The sequence below is a fragment of the Crocuta crocuta genome, unplaced genomic scaffold (genome assembly GCF_008692635.1).
Source record: "Crocuta crocuta isolate KB4526 unplaced genomic scaffold, BGI_CrCroc_1.0 scaffold306, whole genome shotgun sequence".
Lineage (NCBI taxonomy): Eukaryota > Metazoa > Chordata > Mammalia > Carnivora > Hyaenidae > Crocuta > Crocuta crocuta.
The window spans coordinates 63,139-82,810 of record NW_027529630.1 but is presented as its reverse complement, the minus strand read 5'-3'; the positions used below and the strand labels follow the sequence as shown (position 1 = coordinate 82,810).

At 41.0% G+C, this 19,672-nt stretch overlaps 1 non-coding gene across 1 annotated transcript; it reads left to right on the top strand.

Annotated features, from left to right (window-relative positions):
* Positions 1-1,758: 1,758 nt before the first annotated feature.
* On the top strand, positions 1,759-1,840 carry TRNAR-UCG (transfer RNA arginine (anticodon UCG)). The gene has a single exon. It is a non-coding gene; the product is annotated as a tRNA-Arg (tRNA).
* Positions 1,841-19,672: the final 17,832 nt, after the last annotated feature.

Sequence of the window (19,672 nt, the reverse complement as noted above, 5' to 3'; positions counted from 1 at the left end):
AGCAAGATGTCTGAACCAGAATTTAGAATCCCAGTAAGAATACTAGCTGGGGTTGAAGATAGATTAGAATCCCTTTCTGCAGAGAAAGTAAAAGCTAGTCAGGATGAAATAAAAAAAGAAATGCTATAACCGAGTTGCAATCTCAAGTGGATGCCACGGCAGCAATGATGGGTGAGGCAGAGCAGCTAATCAGCTATATAGAAGACAGACTTGTGGAGAATCATGAAGCAGAAAATAGAAGGGATACGAAGGCAAAAGAGCACAATTTAAGACATAGAAAAATTAGTGACTCATCAAAAAGGAACAACATCAGAATGATAGGGGTCCCAGAAGAGGAGAGACACAGAAGGGGTAGAAAGGTTATGTGAGCATATCATAGCTGAAAACTTTCCTAACCTGGGGAAAGACACAGAAATCAAAATCCAGGAAGCACAGAAGACTCCCATTAGATTCAACAAAAACCTATCAACAAGGCAGATCATAGTCAAATTCACGAAATACTCAGGCAAGAATTATGAAAGCAGCAAGGGAAAAGATCTCTAACCTACAAGGGAAAACAGATCAGGTTTGCAGAAGACCTATCCATAGAAACGTGGCAGGCCAGAAAGGACTGGCAGGATATATTCAATGTGCTGAATCAGAAAAATATGCACTCAAGAATTCTTTTTCCAGCAGGGCTGTCATTCACAATAAGAGATTAAAAGTTTCCTAGACAAAAATTAAAGGAGTTTGTGACCACTAAACCAGCGCTGCAAGAATTTTAAGGGGGATTCTTTGAGCGGAGAAAAGATGGGGCAGGAGCGGGGGACGGGGGTGGCACGGGAGGATAAAGACCAAAAACAGACTAGAAAGGACCAGAGACCACCACCAGAAACTCCAACTCTAAGTGCAACATAATGGCAATACATTCGTATCTTTCAGTGCATTCTAAACATTGATGGGGTAAATGCTCCAAAAGACACAGGGTAACAGAATGGATAAGAAAATGAAATCCATCTACAGGCTATCTACAGGAGACCCACTTTAGACTTCAAGAGACCCTCAGATTGAAAGGGGATGGAGAACCATCTATCATGGTAGAAACTGGTCCACAAGATCTGGACTAGAAGCTGGTCCACAAAAGAAGGCCAGAGTAGCCATACTTAGACAATCTAGACTTTAAGGACTGTAACAAGAGATGAAGGGCATATAATAATTAAGGGGTCTAGCCACCAAGACGACCCAACAATTGTAAACATTTATACTCCAAATGGGAAAGCACCCAAATATATGTCAAACACAAGGAAACCTATTATGATATGATAATACCATAGTAGTAGAGGACTTCAACATCCAACTTATAATAATGGACAGATCATCTAAACAGAAAGTCAACAAGGAAATAATGCCTTTAAATGACACACTGGACCAGATGGACTTAAACAGATCTATTGAGAACATTTCATCCTAAAGCAGCTGAATACACATTTTTCAGTGGACATGGAGCATTCTCCAGAATAGATAACCACAGCCCAAAACCTCTGGGATGCAGCAAAGGAGGTTATAAGAGGGAAATGTATAGCAATCCAGGCCTTCCTAAAGGAGGAAGAAAGGTCTCAGATATACAACCTAACCTTAAAGAGCTGGAAAAACAGCAAATAAAACCCCAAACCAGCAGAAGACAGGAAATACTGATTAGAGCAGAAATCGATTCTATCAAAACCAAAAACAAAACCACGGAACAGATCAATGAAACCAGAAGCTTGTTCTTTCAGGGGCGCCTGGGTGGCTCAGTTGGTTAAGTGTCTGACTTCGGCTCAGGTGATCTTACGGTTCGTGGGTTCGAACCCCACGTCGGGCTCTGTGCTGACAGCTAGCTCAGAGCCTGGAGCCTGTTTCGGATTCTGTGTCTCCCTCTCTCTGACCCTCCCCTGCTCATGCGGTCTCTCTCAGAAATAAAGACATTAAAAAAATTTTTTAAAGCTGGTTCTTTGAAATAATTAACGAAATTGATAAAACCCTAGCCAGTTTGATCAAAAAAAGGACACCCCCAAAAGAAAAATAAAAAACCAAGAATAAAAGATTACAACCAGCACAGCAGAAAAACAACAAATGAGCAATTGTATGCCAATAAAATGGGCAATCTGGAAGAAATGGACAAATGCCTAGAAACAAACTACCAAAACTAAAGCAGGAAATAGAAAATTTGAACAGACCCATAACCAGTAAAGACATCAGATATATATTAAAAAATCTTCCAAAAAACAGATGGCTTTCCAGGGGAATTCTACCAAACATTTAAAGAGTTAACACAAGGGGCGCCTGGGTGGCTTAGTCGGTTAAGCGTCCGACTTTCGCTTAGGTCATGATCTCACGGTTCGTGGGTTCGAGCCCCGCGTCGGGCTCTGTGCTGACTGCCAGCTCAGAGCCTGGAGCCTGTTTCAGTCTGTGACTCCCTCTCTCTCTGACCCTCCCCTGCTCACGCTGTCTCTCTCTCTCTCCTAGAAATAAATAAAACATTTAAAAAAAAAAAAAGAGTTAACACTGATTCTCTTTAATCTGTTCCAAAAGAATAGGAATGCAAGGAAAACTTACAAACTCTTTCTAGGAGGCCAGCATCACCTTGATTTCAAAACCAAAGACTCCACTAAAAAGGAGAACTATAGACTAATTTCCCTGATGAACATGGATGTAGAAATCCTCAACAAGATACTAGCCAACCAGATCTAACAGTACGTTTAAAAAAGTTATCCACTACGACCAAGTAGGATTTATATCTGGGATGCAGGGCTGGTTCAATATCCGCAAATCAATGTGATTCATCACATCAATAAAAGAAAAGACAAGAACCACACGATCCTCTCAATAAATGCAGAAAAAGCATTTGACAAAATACAGCATCCTTTCTTGACAAAATCCCTTAAAGTAGGGATAGAAGGATTGTATCTCAAGATCATAGAAGCCATATGAAGAAAACCAATGCTAATATCATCCTCAATGGGGAAAAAATGGAGCGCTTTCCTCCTAAGGTCAGGAACAAGATAGGGATGTCCACTCTCACCACGGTTATTCAATATAGTATTGGAAGTCTTAGCCTCAGCAATCAGACAATACAAAAGAAATAAAGAGCATCCAAATTGGCCAGGAAGTCAAACCTTAACTCTTTGCAGATGAAATGATACTCTATATGGAAAACCCAGAAGATCCCACCAAAATACTGCTAGAACTGATCCATGAATTCAGCAAAGTTGCAGGATATAAAGTCAAGGCAGAGATCAGTTGCATTCCTATACACCAACAATGAGGCAATAGAAAGAAAATCAAGGAATCAATCCCATTTGCAATTGCACCACAACCAGAGAATACCTAGGAATGAATCTAACCAAAGAGGTGAAAAATCTATGCACTGAAAACTATAGAAAGCTTCTGAAAGAAATTGAACACACACACACACACACACACACACACACACACGAAAAAAGGAAAAAAAATATTCCGTGTTTCTGGATAGGAAGAATATTGTTAAAATGTCAATACTACCCAAAGCAATCTACATATTCAAGGCAATACCTATCAAGATATAACACCAGCATTCTTCAGAGTTAGAACAAACAATCCTAAGATTTGTATGGAACCAGAGAAGACCCCAAAAGCCAAACCAATCTTGAAAATGACCAAAGCTGGAGACATCACAACCCCAGACTTCAAGCTGTACTACAAATCTTAGCCAAGATGGTCTGTTTTTGTGCCAGTACCATACTCTCAGATCAATGGACCAGAATAGAGAACCCAGAAATGGACCCACAAACATAGGACTAACTCCTCTTTGACAAAGCAGGAAAGAACATTCGATGGAATAAAGACAGTCTCTTCAGCAAATGGTGCTGGGAAAACTGGACAATGACACAAAGAATAAACCTGGACCACTCACACCATACATGAAAATAAACCCAAAATGGATGAAAGACCTAAATGTATGACAGGAAGTCCTCAAAATCCTTGAGAAAGCAGGCAAAAAACCTTGACTTTGGCCACAGCAACTTCTTACTCAACAGGTCTCTTGGAGGTGAGGGAAACAAAAGCAAAGGTGAACTATTGGGACCTCATCAAGATAAAAAGTTTCTGAACAGTGAAGAAAACAATCAGCAAAACTAAAAGGCAACTGACAGAATGGCAGAAGGTATTTGCAAATGATATATCAGACAATGGGTTAGTATCCAAAAATCTAAGAACTTATCAAACTCAACACCCAAAAACAAGTAATCCAGTGAAAGATAGGCAAAAGACATGAATAGACACTTCTTCAAAGACATCCAGATGGCCAGCCAACACATGAAAAAATCCTCAAATATAAATCCAAACCATAATGAGATACTGCATTACACCTGCCAGAATGGCTAACATTAAGCAATTCAGGCAACAACAGATGTTGGCAAGGATGCGGAAGAGCATCTCTTTTCACTTCTGGTGGGAATGCAGACTGGTGTAGCCACTCTGGACAACAGTATGGAGGTTCCTTAAAAATTAAATAGAACTACCCTATGACCCAGCAATTGCACTGCTAGGTATTTATCCAAGAGATACACAGGTATGAGGTTTCAAAGGGGCACATGCACCCTGATGTTTATAGCAGTACTATTAACAATAGCCAAAATATGGAGAAAGTCCAAGTGTCCATCGATGGATGAATGGATAAAGATGTGGTATATATAGACAATGGAGTATTACTCAGCAATCATGAAATTTTGCCATTTGCAACTATGTGGATGGGGCAAGAAGGTATTATGCTAAGCTAAATTAGTAAGAGAAAGACAAATGCCATATGGCTTCACTCATGAGGACTTTAAGACACAAAACAGATGAACATAAAGGAATGGAAGCAAAAATATAAAGACAGGGAGGGGAACAAAACTGGAGACTCCAATATGGAGAACAAACAGGGTTACTGTAGGGATTATGGGAGGGGGGATGGGCTAAATGGGTAAAGGGAAGTAAGGAATCTACTGAAATCATTGTTGCAGTATGCTAGCTAATTAGGATGTAAATTTAAAAAGGTAAAAACGGTAACTTACTGAAAGGAGGCCGATTTCACTAAATCTAGCTGGAAAAAAATCATTCAGATGGAAGATAATTGGATGCCTACCTTAGTCTATATACAAAGATAAATTCCAGGTATATTAAGGACTTAAGTATGAAAGTTTCTCCTATATCATTACCAAGAATTAAAGTAAGTTTTAGGTCTTGGGATAGATGAAGTTTTAAAAACAGCTCTCTTAAAAAAAAGTTACGAAGTTTGACTAAATTCTGAGAAAGTGCCTTAAATTGAGAGGCTACAAATGGGAAGATTCCTGATAGATACGAAGGACTTGTAAAGAACTACAAAGAACTGCAATATCAAAAGAGGATGGACAAGATTATCACAGTCTCAAAACCTGAAGGCCATCTCTCTTTCAGGACAATCCAATGACTAAATGGTTGAAACATCATGGTTAATTGTGGCCCAATTTAGGACAAAAATCACTAGAAACTCCTCCTGGAGGAGTTGGTCAAAGCTACAGTTGGATTTGCATCATAGCTTGATTTTTTCCCCCTGCCAACTTTTCACTCTCCTCCAGAAAGCAGTCCATAAATATCCTGTACAGCCCTAATATTTGGTATTTGGAGAGGTTCAAGAAAGTATATACTGAAGGTAAGATGTTAGAATTGCAACATCTGATAACATCTGGTAATGAAGACCTCATCCCTCTTGCAGGTGAATCAGAGGACTGCTACAGGGGTTAAGACTTACTGATGATGTATTGGGATGATATATTGGTGAAAAGTAATGATTGGCGAAGGAGGCACTTGTGAAAGGTGTTCTATTAACCCGTGTGTTCCATAGCAACCTAGGATGAAGACAACAGGAGAGCTACTCTAGCTGTAGAAGAATCAAGATGATCAGGAGGCTAATGGCCATTTACTCAATCAGTATTCATAATCCTTGGTCCAGTGTTTAGACTTGGAACATGACTGATTGAAGGTCTCTCCTGGGAGGGAAAAATTCAGAACTTTTGGGAAGAGTGCATGGTAATGATGCCACCAGTTCTCTCTCAAAGGGACCTATAGCCATTTATTCAGATAATTGCCACTGGAAAAAGAACCATCCAAGAATGTTTGGCACAAGTCCTAGGGAACCCTCATACCCAGAAACCCAAAGATTATGGCTCCCCATCAGAGGATAGAAAAGCATAGGAGAACCAGGTAATAAGTGGATTCCTGTCCAATAGCCAGCTTACAGTGGGTCCTCTGGTTCTGAAACGCATCATATGATCATTCACCTTATGTATATCTATTCCAACTATACATCCAGGTATCTATTCAGGGGCTTAGCCTAGGAAGCAAGAGGTATAGTGGAGAAGGATAAATCAAAGCCTTTGAATTTACTTTCTCTGATAGGACAGTAAATGAAGATACTGTGTACTTGAAGGGATGGAATTTAGGGATACTTTAAAATAACCTAAAGGATGGGGGTGCCTCGGTGGCTCAGTCAGTTGAGTGTCTACCTTCAGTGCAGGTCATGTTCTTGTAGTTTGGGAGTTTGAGCCCCACATGGATTTGCTGCTCTAAGTAAGGAACTGGTTTCAGATCTTTCCCACCTCTGTGCCTCCTCCACTTGTGCTCTCAAAAATAAAGACAAAACAAAACAAAACAAAAAACCCTAAAGGCTGTGGAGGTGGAAATCCCCATCACATCCCTATTTAATGCATAGTATGGCACCTTAAACAGCTAGCTCCTGGAGAATACTCCAAACCCATGTATTAGCCCCAGTTCAGCTGCGTTGCCAGGTGTTCTCTGCTAGAGCACATTAGTACTGTCATGTACATGGCACACCACCATTGATTTGGTGGCTACTTTTCTACAGCCTCAGGAAAGGGGCTCAGATACAGTTTGCATTCACCTGAAATGAATACTGGGCACACTTGTAATTTTGCCATAATATAACTCAGAGACATGGAGCTGTGCTCTAACATGCTATGATGATGAAAGTATTTTATAACCTGTGTTCAATTTAGTGGCCACTAGCCACACATGGCTATTAAGCATTTGAAATTTAACTTGGAGGTCTTTGGAGGCTTTAGGCTTATACAAACACTTCAGAACATGGGGGGAAAAAACGAATATCTAAGTTTGATTCCTAGGTCTACTTGGTATTTCAGGCCAAAGCTGGACAGCTGCTGCACAGTCATCCCACGCAAGAGGAATCCTCAACAGTGGAGAGGAGCAAATCCTCTCAACAGGCATAGCTTCAGCAAGGACTCCTGGTTCTCCATTTTATATAAGAAGGTTTTCATTTTGAGGTTTAAATACATTTATATACTAATGGGAAAGGGCAAATGGCTTTACTGCTTGTCAGGCAAAGGAGAAAAATTGAGAAGTTGGTATAGAGTAGAGATATGTGGATGGGGACACAGTAGTAGGCTGAAGTATCTTTATGGAGTGTGCTAACATCCATCAGAAAGCATCTACCAAAGAAGAGTGCTAGTCCAGTAGATACAATAGGAAGATCCTGCAAAATTAGCAGTTTTGAGACTGGCACCTCATGCTATACCACTATAGGTCAGAAGAACTATAACACCAGAAGTGTTAAGATAGTTGTTGACTACATTAGACTTAAGGTCATGTTAAGATCCATGGCATTGCTATGGTGTCTAAGTTTGAGTCAGAGGTCTATGAAGATGCAGCTAGAAACCACAGGGGTGATAAATTCTGTATAGATATGAAAGATAGATCAGCCTAATACACAGTTGCTATGTTAACCAGAGAAAGCATCTCACAAAGTTCAACACTGGAAAAAATAAAAGCCTTAAAGTGGTTTTAGAGGGAACATACCTCTAACATAATAAAGGCCATGTAGGAAAAATGAACAGCTAACATTTATTATTATCTTATTCAATGGTGAAAAAGAGCTTTTGCTCTAGGATCTGGAAGACAAGAGTAGTTTCTTCAATAAGGACAGATTTGGTGGGTAAGCAAGTGGAAGAATTCTCCATTTTCTGAGACATAGTGTAGCTACTTACATTCTTAAAAAATGATAGACACCTTAAGTTTGTGCCTTTTAGCCAGTCTGTATTATCCAATACTGGGTTTGTTCTTTGGTTTCCAGTCCTTGATCCTTCTTTGGCCTGGTCAATTCAGACTTAATAAAGGAACCAAGTTCAAGTACCCATGATGGGGAGGAGTCTTCCTACCGATGTCAAGGAGATTCATCCAATAGAAGCTTCCACAATAGGGACACACTGCCCCTGAAATAGTTCAGCCCAAGACTGACAGGATTTAGCCAGTATCTCCCTACTCCAAGGTAGAAAGATTAGCGTTCCTACAGCATCTTTGCTACATGGTAAAGGTGTGGGAATTGATGGAATTGGGGGTGAATGATAAACATGGCCTGGAGACAGATGACCAAAGTACTGCCAGAGGCAAGTAGGCATTTTATGGAAGACTCTGGGATTTAAAGACTTTAAAAGGTTGGGACATACCATAAGCATGTACATGTAATTGTATAACTCTAGGTAAGAAGACAGCACTTAATTAGAATAGGAAACTTCTGGGGATAAACCTAGGATAATCACAGAATATAATCACTGGGTATGTATTTCAAGTGTTTTGATAGGTTTGTGGGGATTGAAGCTAAGATAGAAGGGGAGAAATTGCTCTTACCTTCCAGGGGAAGGGTGTCTGGAGGCAGAGGAAAAGGATTTCATGGGGTCAGCAGTCCCCTTTTTTCAGACCATAGACTGAATGCACAGCTATACCTTCCCAGAGCTTTGAGTCCCACATGAAAGTAGGAGCCTAGAAACTTCAATACAGGTATTATAGGGAGTGGCAGATGGAATTTTTGCTAACAGTTTAGTTTTCCTTATCACCAGGCCAGGATTGTTTTCAGTTTATGCATAAGAGAAGTCAAGTTTCATGTGATCTAGAAGTGAATAGGGAGGTTAGAGTAGAGGATGCACAGGTAGGCAGCATTGTTAGCTGGTCCAAGTTTGATTTGAGAGGCTTTTTAGGAACAAAGGAACTAAAACTCGTTAGTCTGAATATGAAAAGTAACAGTGATTGGGGTTTAGGCAATAAAGGTCAGGTCAGAAAAAGGAGTGTACTATTATTACCCAGCTGGTCTCCTCCAGGGAAAACTATAATGGAGTTACAGTGGGTATTAAGCTCAGTAAGTTAAAAAGAAAAAAATGCAGAGCTTTTGACAGGAGAGCAGGAGAAAACTCTGGTTCCCTGTATTCTTTCTCCTGTGAGAGTTTTGGTATGGTTTCCCCAGAAGTGAACATTTTGGTCCTTCTTGGACTTATTCCTTTCCAGGAGGAAAAAGGTTTGATTGTATTAGTAAAGCTGACGCTCTGCTTTGGTGTGGTGGCTTGTGCCTGTTCAATTGTTTATGACAACCTCAGGAATGGGGAAGTTGTCCTGGGTTTTGAGAGGGCTGGTAACCTCTGCTCCCACTTTAGAAAACAAGTTACTGTTTTTGCAGCACCCATGAGTCTGCTCAGCTGTTGGACTTCAGGTGTTCCTTTTAGGTTATGGAGCATGGTGAGGTTGGAGTCGCCAAGAGGAGAGGCAGCTTTTCTCTATTCCCGAGAGCCAGGAATCACAGGATCCCAAGATTCCTAGTCAAGGGCCATCACAGCCTGACACAGAAGACCTCAATTGAATTACACTGGATCCAGATCAACTTGCCAAAGGAAGGTAGCTGCAGATGAGGACAGTCTAATCCTGCTGGGTTGATAGTCTCATTAGTAAGTGCTCAAAGGGATTTGTGAGCTGCTGTATTTAGGGATAAATTTTTATCTTGGAATTTGAATCTGATGACTGAGGTCAACCCTCAAAAAAAAAATTTTTTTTTTATAGCACACCAGCAGGGGAGAGGGGCAGAGGGAGAGAATCTTACGCAGGCTTCCCTCTCAGTATGGAGCCCAATGCTGGGCTTGATCCATGACCCTGGGATCATGACTGGAGCTGAAATCAAGAGTCAGATGCTCAACTGACTGAGTCACCCAGGAAGACAACTTTTCATGCACTTCAAGGAAAAATACTTAAGATACCTTGTTGCTAGTGGAGAATTCAGATATAAAGGCTGAGAGCAGGATGCCAATTGGGTGAATACTTCCTTAACCATTTCATGTTTCCTGGTCCAATTCAGTTTTAAGTTTTAGTAACTAGTTCAGTCCAGTTCTAGTAGCAGGTTTGATCTTCTTGTTAAATGGGCTGTCGGACTGAGTTGCTTCTTGAGTGGGGGAAAACCTTGGGGACATAGGGTTTTAAGCTTCCACTACTGTACCAAACTCCAGACTGCATAGCATAGCCCTTTCCCCAAGGGACAGAGTAGCTGGATCTTAGACCTTCCTGGACCTGAGTCCCCATTCGAACTGTGTGCCACCCAAGTTATCACCTCAAATATGGTATCATCCTTGACCTGCTTCCACTCTACCTGGGGGATTTCTCATTTCTGGTCTTTCAGCAGGAGTCTCCTCTACTGGTTTTCACTTAGCCAGTGAATAGCCAAGTTCACTATTGACCATACTAAGGTGAATATGTTCTTAGTATAACTTAGTAGAGCAGGAGAAAGGGCCTCATAAAGACATGGTTCAACCAAGATTCCTCCAAGTGATAGCTGATAGCAGACTGATAGAAGTCTTCTAGACTGAAGAAACTGCAAATGTGAGGATGAAGGGAAAGGACAAAGCTTGGGATTTCCCAGGAAATAGGAGAACGTTGGTGTGGATTAGAAGAACTGGGGCTCCCAAGTGCTAGTTCCATTCCTTTCTCCTATAGGTATTTAGACAATTAAGACCTGGGAGCCATGTAAATCTTTTAGTGCTTGGTATCAATTATATACTTCTGAAACTCTTTACATTTACTCCTCTAGTTTTCGGAATCTCCTTGTAGTATTAGCCTGATTTTACAGGTAAGGAAGCACTGAGGAGCTAAAGGTAAGCAGTTTCAGAAGACACCCAAGTCCTAAATAGTAGAGCCATGAATAAAGCCCAGGTAGTCTGACCTCAGGATCTATGCTTTTAAACAAGTATAATCCCTATGGTGAGGCAATATAGTAAAGTATTGGTTTGGCTGATTAAACTAGACTATGGGACCAAGATCTAAAGAGATTCACTACCAGTCCACTTCTCAATCCGAGGTGAGATTTTGGTGGGCTGAGGAAATACTAGCCTGCTTTATAAAGACACACAACCTGGCTTTCACCTATAGGCTACAGATAGACCCCAGGATTAAAGACAATTAGAAGAATGTGGACAAGTATTTGGCTTTTGTAATCTCCATTAAATGGACAAATCAATAAGCATTGCTTGGGGTGTGTGGGTAGCTCTGTCGGTTAAGTGTCAGACTCTTGGTTTCAGCTCAGATCTTGATCTCATAGTTTATGGGTTCAAGTCCGGCATTGGGCTCTGTACCAACAGTGTTGAGCCTGCTTGGAATTCTCGCTCTCCCTCTTAAAATGAAGTGTTTTGTTTTTTTTTTTAGCATCCCTTGTGTAGGGGCCAGTGAAAGGTGGAGAGGAGTCAGAAGGGTTTCTTCCAAAGCTGCTCCCTTGAGTGCGTGTGTGTATGTGTCAGTCTTCATGAAAATAGATCAATGTAAGGATGATCCCTTAATCTCCAACAGAGGCAAGCAGGAATAGGATTTCCATAATATTCTGGAGTTTCTGGATTCAGAAAACTAGAGGTAGTTAAGCAGAGTTCCATTTTCAGGAACCAAATGCAAAGTCCTAAAGGAACCTGGAGAAGTCTGAAAATGGGCTTTCTAAGTAGAAGATAAATTTTGAATATGAGGCAGCCCCTAGGAAGGGGACTGTTTATAAAAAGGTACTGTCAGAAGGATGTAGGTTTATGGCTTATTGGACAAGTGATTAATCTGCATTGTTAAATTGCAGATGAGGTTACAAATATGGCCAAGCAACAGGTAACAGCAGTCAGAAGGAAAAACATATACTGCATTTGTATTAACCATATACTCCCAACACACACCTTCACACTGTGGCTGTTGGTGCCACCAACTCTATAAAGAGCTTAAAGGCAGGCAATCATAAGTCTGCTTATAGGAACAGGAAAGAAAAATAGCTTGCATCATGAATTTTTCTCCTATTCTTAAGTATAGCCTGGAATCAAGCATTATTGAAGGTGGCAAAGAATGGGTTCATGAAAGATTGGTGCACTGCAGTCCTTAGGAAGGACCACAGGAAATTCAGGTATCTCACTGCAGAAAGGCCTTTAGTATAGGTCTAGTGTGAAGGGAGTCTGACAAAGGGACTTCTCTCTACCTATTCAAGTGAAATCTTGGTACAAAGGCAGGACATGCAAACCCTGGAGAAGCATTTGATGGGAGCTTGGGATTGTTCATTACAGCAGAGCAATGAGAGCTGAAGATGTAGTCATCATAGCCTATTCTTTTCTGAAAAGTGACTTATCCCTGCTCTGACCTGGATTGCTTTCATAAAACCAGACAGCACAAGTAGAAGACTGCTTTAAAGCATCCCAAGTTGAACCCAGCTGAGGAGCCATCACTAGGAACTGTAAACAAAAAGCTCCCAAGTGATCTGAATAGTCTTCAGCTGAAGAAATTCAGGCACACAGATTTAGGAAGCCGCCGCTGAATAATCAACCTTTGGTTCCTGTAGGACAGAAGGCCTAGAGTAAGACTAAAGGAATACTGTTAGCTAAAACAGGAAATGGGAAGATCTCCACTGGGCTTTAAGGTTTTGTCCAGAAGTTCCAGCTGCTAAGATACATGTTAGGTTGAACAGCAACTCCTCCCATAGTACTGTTGCATTCGCTCAGAGGAATCCTTGAGGCTACCAATAGCTATGGTACCCTGCTACAAGGGGCACTTCCTCCTGGACCCAGCAGGTCTCCGTTCTCCTGGCTCTCATCTTCCATGCTAAAAACACCTTCAACCTTTGATCCAGGCTTTTACCACCTTCCTTCCCCACAAAGGGTGAGCTGCCACTATCCACCACACTAATTGGCATGTATAAGAGTGGTTGGTCTGTTGTAGGACATCTTTAAAGATTCTGGGAAAATTGGAAACCGATCCTAAGATATCCCTATCATGAGCCACAAAACATGAGGAGTTTTAATTTTACACTGGATCAAGAGAAGCTCTTCAAGGAAGGCAGACACAGGTGAAGCTATCCAACTCTTCTGGGTTGACAGTCTTGTGATGACTAGCACCTGGGAGTTCTGAATTAAGGCCACAACTCACCCCTTCATGCAGGATTAGCTTTTCATATACTTGAAGGAAAAACTTTAAATCTCCTTCAAGGGATAGACAAAGAAATACTATAGGAAAGAGCACTTGGGTTTCACCTCTCAGTAGGTTTTCAGTGCATTTCATGGCTCCTTCTGCCTGTATCAGGATTCGTTGGAGTACAGAAGTAGCCTGAGCATGAGGAAATGAGGAAACTTTCTAGCATCAGCCTCACAATCTCATCTCTTATAGAGCCCATATACATTCCAGGATCTTGTCGCCTAAGTCAGTATTTGAAGGATGAAGTAGAGACTTCAGACTGAGGAATGTCCAAGCAGGAAACTCTACAAGAACGGGTTTTGAAGTAGATATTCCTAAAGTATCTGTAGGTTCAACACGAGGAAGTTTAAAAGGGAACTCTTGGTTCTAGGATCCCAAAAAACACCTGAAGATTGTGGTTAACAGTACTGTTATAGTCAACTTGAGTCTAAAATCCAAGGGCAGGAAAAGTTCGGAGACCACTTGAGATGAATCTAGAAAACTGCAAATAGCTACAAGTCAAGGAAGTACACAGGACAATGTGCCTTTATGAGGACCAAGTAGATACTAAGTCAGGAGTCTGAAAGACCAGAGAGCTGAACAAGAGAAATAGGAGGACTATTCCTCAGTAAAAGCCATTCCCTTATAGCTTGCTGCTCCAATTCCAGCCACACAAATTAAATTAGAGCCTAAATGAACACCAAGGGGTTTCCAAGGTTTCAAGCTATTTGAAAAAAGCAAAAAGAAGGAATGTTCAAGTAACAGCCATTGATCCTGAAGGCTTTACAAAAGACAGATTTCAGACAAAGCAGGAGTCCTATAAAATGTTCTAGACATTAGGAGTCATTTCTTAAAGTATCCAGATGGCTCGGAGGCAGAAAGTACCTATGAAGTAAGCCTAGTGAAGGCATTAGAATGACAATAGGTTCTGTACATAGCTTTCTTCTGATGCGTTTTATTGAGTCATAATAGGAAAGATAATAGACCCGTAACCTTATCAAGGATGGGAAGGTTAGCTTTAGGAAGAGCTCACACCAGGGGTGCTTGAGTGGCTCAGTCAGTTAAGCAACTGACTTCGGCTAAGGGCATGATCTCACGGTTTGTGAGCTTGAGCCCCACGTCAGGCTCTGTGCTGACAGCTCGGAGCCTGGAGCCTGCTTCAGATTCTGTGCCTTCCCCCCACCCCCCAAATAAACATTAAAAAAAAAAAAGCCCGTCTTGGTTGGCCTCTCCAAAAAAAAAAAATTACACCCAAGTTAGAACCAAGGCTTGAGCCAAAGAAGATCCTTCCTTCAGTCTTGCATTGTAAAAGACATTAAGAGTTAGAAATACCCTTGTTGATAAAAGCAGGGTTAGTTAATTCGAGACTTCCCAACCGTTAGCTAGTATCATTCTTAAGAGGCCTTTAGGAGTTCTTCCCAGTCCCAGGCTTTTCAACAAGCCCACAACAGGGAAGTAAAGGAAGCCTGAATAGGAAGAATGAGCACGTGGACTAAGTTTCTAGTTTCGATCAGCCCAAAGAGTTTCTCACAACCCAGTACGAAGTTTTGCTCTTCTATTAGTGAAAGGAAGGAAAGTTGAGTTTACTACCTAAGTCTTAACTTCTCAGGACATTTTGTGATTAGTGAGGTAAAGGGAATGAAGTCTAGGTGTACTTATATTCTTTTAGCCTGTCTTTCCCACAGCCAGACAGGAGGAAATTCCCCATCTCTTAAAAAAGGCAGAAAAAGAAAAGCAGAGAAAAACGAACACTGACAGAGAAGAGAAACTAACTATGCTAGATCCCGGGTGCTCTCCTGCTACTCAGCTTCAAGGAACCTTGCTTTAGACAGCAACATAAGTGCCTTAGTGGACTGTGGCAGTCTCACGTAAATAGAAGGTGAGAGAACTGATTGGTCAGAGTTGGAGACTGGACATGATTGGTCAGACTGGAGCCAATGAGCTTCCTGAATCTTTTTAACCGTAAGTAAAGTGGCAGCCCAGGATTGGTGCTGATTTCTTTTAAATTGGGAGAGCCCTAGGTGTATACACCTGTATGATAATTAACTCTCCAATGTTTATTATCAAAATTCACAAGGAAAAAACAGTTGCGACTGCCAGAAATGGGTTAGAATCTTAAATCAGAAAATAAACTCAGTAAGTTGTGATAGCACACCATTCCACATGAAAAACATTAAATATATTTCTTTTCTTATTATTATAGAGGAAGACCCACGTCATGTCCCTTTCTGTGAGAGCAGAAACCACTGCCAACGTTCTTTTTGGGTGTCAGTGGCCCTAATGCTCTTCCTCCAGAAACGTATTTGGGCAAGAGGAGAATGTGTAACTAGTGACCAGTCAGTCACTTCATGGTGTCAAGCAGATGGCTCCACTTGATGTCAGTACCCACTTTTCATGCCTTAGAATTTCTCTTAATACACCCTCATCCTTGGCTCCAAGCTGTGGAGAACTGGTAAAATCGCTAGTACAATTACCATCCTTACTCTGACAAAACCACCTTCATGGAGGAGTGCTCATGCTGCCTGGAGACTACTCATAAGTTTATGGTCTTCTCTCCAGCAGCTGTACCAGCAGCCTCATCTGAGACCTGTTAAAATGTGAATCCTCAATCTTCTGAATCACAAACTCTTGGGATAGCACTCAACCATGAGTGGTTTCACAAGCCCTCTATGTGGTTCTAACCCATGCTACAGATGGACAACCACTGCCCTGTACCATGTCAGCCATAATCCTGGGGGCCATGTTGCTTTCCTAAACATCAAGTGTATCTTTTGTAAAGCTCTCTGGGTGATTTCCATGTGCAGTCAATGTTGTTGACCACTGCCTTCATGATGCATGGATTCAGTTACCAACTCTGTGAAAGCTGGAAGTGCTTACCAAATCTTTCAGTCTGGCCCAGGCCTCCCTTATCTCCCTCAGGCCATTATATCCAACTGAATTCTATTGAACTATTATGTGTAGGGCTAGGTCCTTAGTGTTTTACAATCTACCATTTCATTTAATCCCTGAGAGATAACTATTTTCATATTCCTTTTATAGTTGAACTGAAGCTTTTAGATATTAAATCACCCACTCAAAATTAAACATTTCATAAGTGGCCAAGCCGAGATTTAGGAATATGCCTTGTCCAATGAGCCCTATGTTATTGTTCATGCTACTTCCCAGAAGTTCATCACTACAGAGAATCAGCTAACTGGAAGTGTGACATGACTGAGTGACAGAATGGATCCAGAGTAATTTAGAGGCATCTGGAAATTATAGAGGAGCTATATTGGATTCACACAGAGTCTAGAAAATCCTGAAAGGAGGGTGTAACAGAACAGAAGCACAATTCTAGGTTTGGGACATTTATTCCAGGTTGAGACATTTATTTGTGTCAAGAAAAGACCTCCTCTATGGACCACCTCCACTTTCAGTTTTACAATAAAGGTTTCAAACTATATTAATCTGAAGGTTTACCAACAAGCACTGTTTTATGTTTTTAAAAGATTATCTAACTTCCTAGTCAGAAAAGGAGCAGACAAGTAACTCAGCAGTATTGCAGAATTGCTGGGGTCAATAAATTATTAAATCAATAAATGATAAATAGGTACTCAACTATCTCCTATGCATCAAAAGCTCTATTAGGTATAGAGAAAAGGTACTGCTTTAGAAAAACCTTGATGGGGGGCGCCTGGGTGGCTTAGTCGGTTAAGTGTCCGACTTTCGCTTAGGTCATGATCTCGCGGTTCGTGGGTTCGAGCCCCGCGTCGGGCTCTGTGCTGACTGGCAGCTCAGAGCCTGGAGCCTGTTTCAGTCTGTGACTCCCTCTCTCTCTGACCCTCCCCTGCTCACGCTGTCTCTCTCTCTCTCCCCCAGAAATAAATAAAACATTTTTTAAAAAAAGAGAAAAACCTTGATGGAAACCTAAATGAGGAGCATATTGCACAGTGTAAGTATAGGAAGCTTAAGAATTCATTTTATGGGAGTAACATCATTCTGCAGCCAAATTAGGATACTAATAACATAGAAAGGAAACAAACAAAATTATACACCATTCACTTATGACAAAAGGCATGAAAATATTAAAAAAACCAGTAAAATGTGCATTTTAATAATAAAGATAATGATAATGTACAAATAACCAAGAGATTCTAACCCCAAAGTGCAAAAAAATTAAGATTGACATTAGGTAACTTGTTAAAGCAATTCACTTTTCAAAGCTTTTCTGGAAGGTTGCAGATTAGAAAAAAGGAGATCTCACATGTGTTTACTATAAGGTTATTTTAAATCCATGACCGATTCTTTTTAGGAGGCAGAAACTTATCAGAGGTTAGGCGTCCACCCAGAGAAGAGGTAGGTGCATCATATTTCAGAGAAGTTCCCACTGGGAGGAGGGTCACAGCTGCTACAGACACTCCTAGTAACACTTAGATTCTCCCTTTTCTGGAAGTTCAAACCTTGTTGCACCTGCCCTTCTAATTGGAGAATTATATCACCACTCAAGAAAAGTTTAAAAATTAGCCAACACTGGGGTGTCTGGATGACTCTGTTGGTTGGGCGTCTGGTTCTTGATTTTGGCTCAGGTCATGATCTCATGGTTCTTGGAGCTGGACCCTGCATCAGACTCTGTTGGCCATGGGGCTTGCTTGGGATTCTCTCTCTCCCTCCCTCTCGTTGTCCTTCCCCTCCCTGCCTGCACACACACATTCTCTCTCTCTCAAATAAATAAATAAACTTAAAGAAAAAAGTAACAAACACTAATTTTATGCATGTCCTTTAAAGGAATGTTTCAGGCATCACATCCTTCTTGAACCAAATGCCATGTTAACCAGGCAACGTTTCAGGGCTAGAAAGTAGAATTAATGCCCATGAATCTTCAAATAATATTCCTACCTCCAGCTTCTTTAATTCTTGAAAGACTATTTCCTTTCAATTACATTAACAGAACTAACACAAAACATATTTCTTGAACTTATTTAACAAATATTTAACTGTCACTATGTGCCAGGAATTTCCCTTGGGGGAAAGGGGAAAACTAGAAAGACACACCACCTACTTGTACGGATGGATATTCTAGAGTAGAAGCTTTAGAAAACTGTTTTTGCCTGGGTTCCTCTGGAAGGAGAGCCTGAGTCATAAGCTTATTTACTAGTGCTTTATTAAGGGTTGTAATTTTGGGGAAGCAGGATAGAAGAAAAGGGGAAGTGATTTAGAGAAGATAGGCAAATCAATATAATAGTGTTTTATCAATATGGTCAACGTTTTGTAACAAATGTGACTGAACATTACCATCATGGGACCATTTTGTAAAAGGGAATGTGAACAATATCATTTTAGAAAACCTATACAGAGTAAGAAGATGGAGAGGAGAACTTATCTGCTAATTTCCATATTCTGTTAAAAAAAATAAAATTTGGTTTTTCAGGTGTGGAGTTTCATGGGTTCCTTATATATTTTGGATACTATCCCGTTATCTGATATGTCATTTGCAACTATCTTTTCCCATTCCATCAGTTGCCTATTAGTTTTGTTGATTGTTTCCTTTGCTGTGCAGAAGCTTTTTATCTTGATGAGGTCCCAGTAATTCATTTTTGCTCTTGGGCAGAAGACATGAACAGACACTTCTCCAAAGAGGACATCCAGATGGCCAACAGACACATGAAATGATGTTCAGCGTCCCTCATCATCAGGGAAATACAAATCAAGACCACACTGAGATACTACCTCATGCCGGTCAGAGTGGCTAAAATGAACAAATCAGGAGATTCTAGATGCTGGCGAGGATGTGGAGAAACGGGCACCCTCCTACACAGCTGGTGGGAAAGTAAGCTGGTGCAACCCCTCTGGAAAACAGTATCGAGATTTCTCAAAAAAATTAACAATAGAACTCACCTATGACCCATCAGTAGCACTGCTAGGAATTTACCCAAGGGATACAGGAGTGCTGTTGCATAGGGGCACGTGTACCCCCATGTTCATAGCAGCACTCTCAACAATAGCCAAAATGTGGAAAGAACCTAAGTGTCCATCAATTGATGAATGTATCAAGAAGATGTGGTATATTTATACAATGGAATACTACATGGCAATGAGAAAGAATGAAATCTGGCCATTTGTAGCAACATGGATGGAGCTAGAAGGTGTTATGCTGAGCGAAATAAGTCAGGCAGAGAAGAACAGATATCATATGTTTGCACATATAGGTGGATTAGGAGGAAGTTAGCAGAGGATGAAGCCGGAGAAGGGGAAAAATAGTTGGGGAGAGGGAGGGCGGCAAACCATGAGACTCTTGAATGCTGAGAACAAACTGAGGGCTGATGGGGTGGGGGGGAAGGGAAGGGGATGATGAGCATGGAGGAGGGCACTTGTGGGGATGAGCACTGGGTGTTATATGTAAACCAACTCGACAATAAATATAAAAAATAAA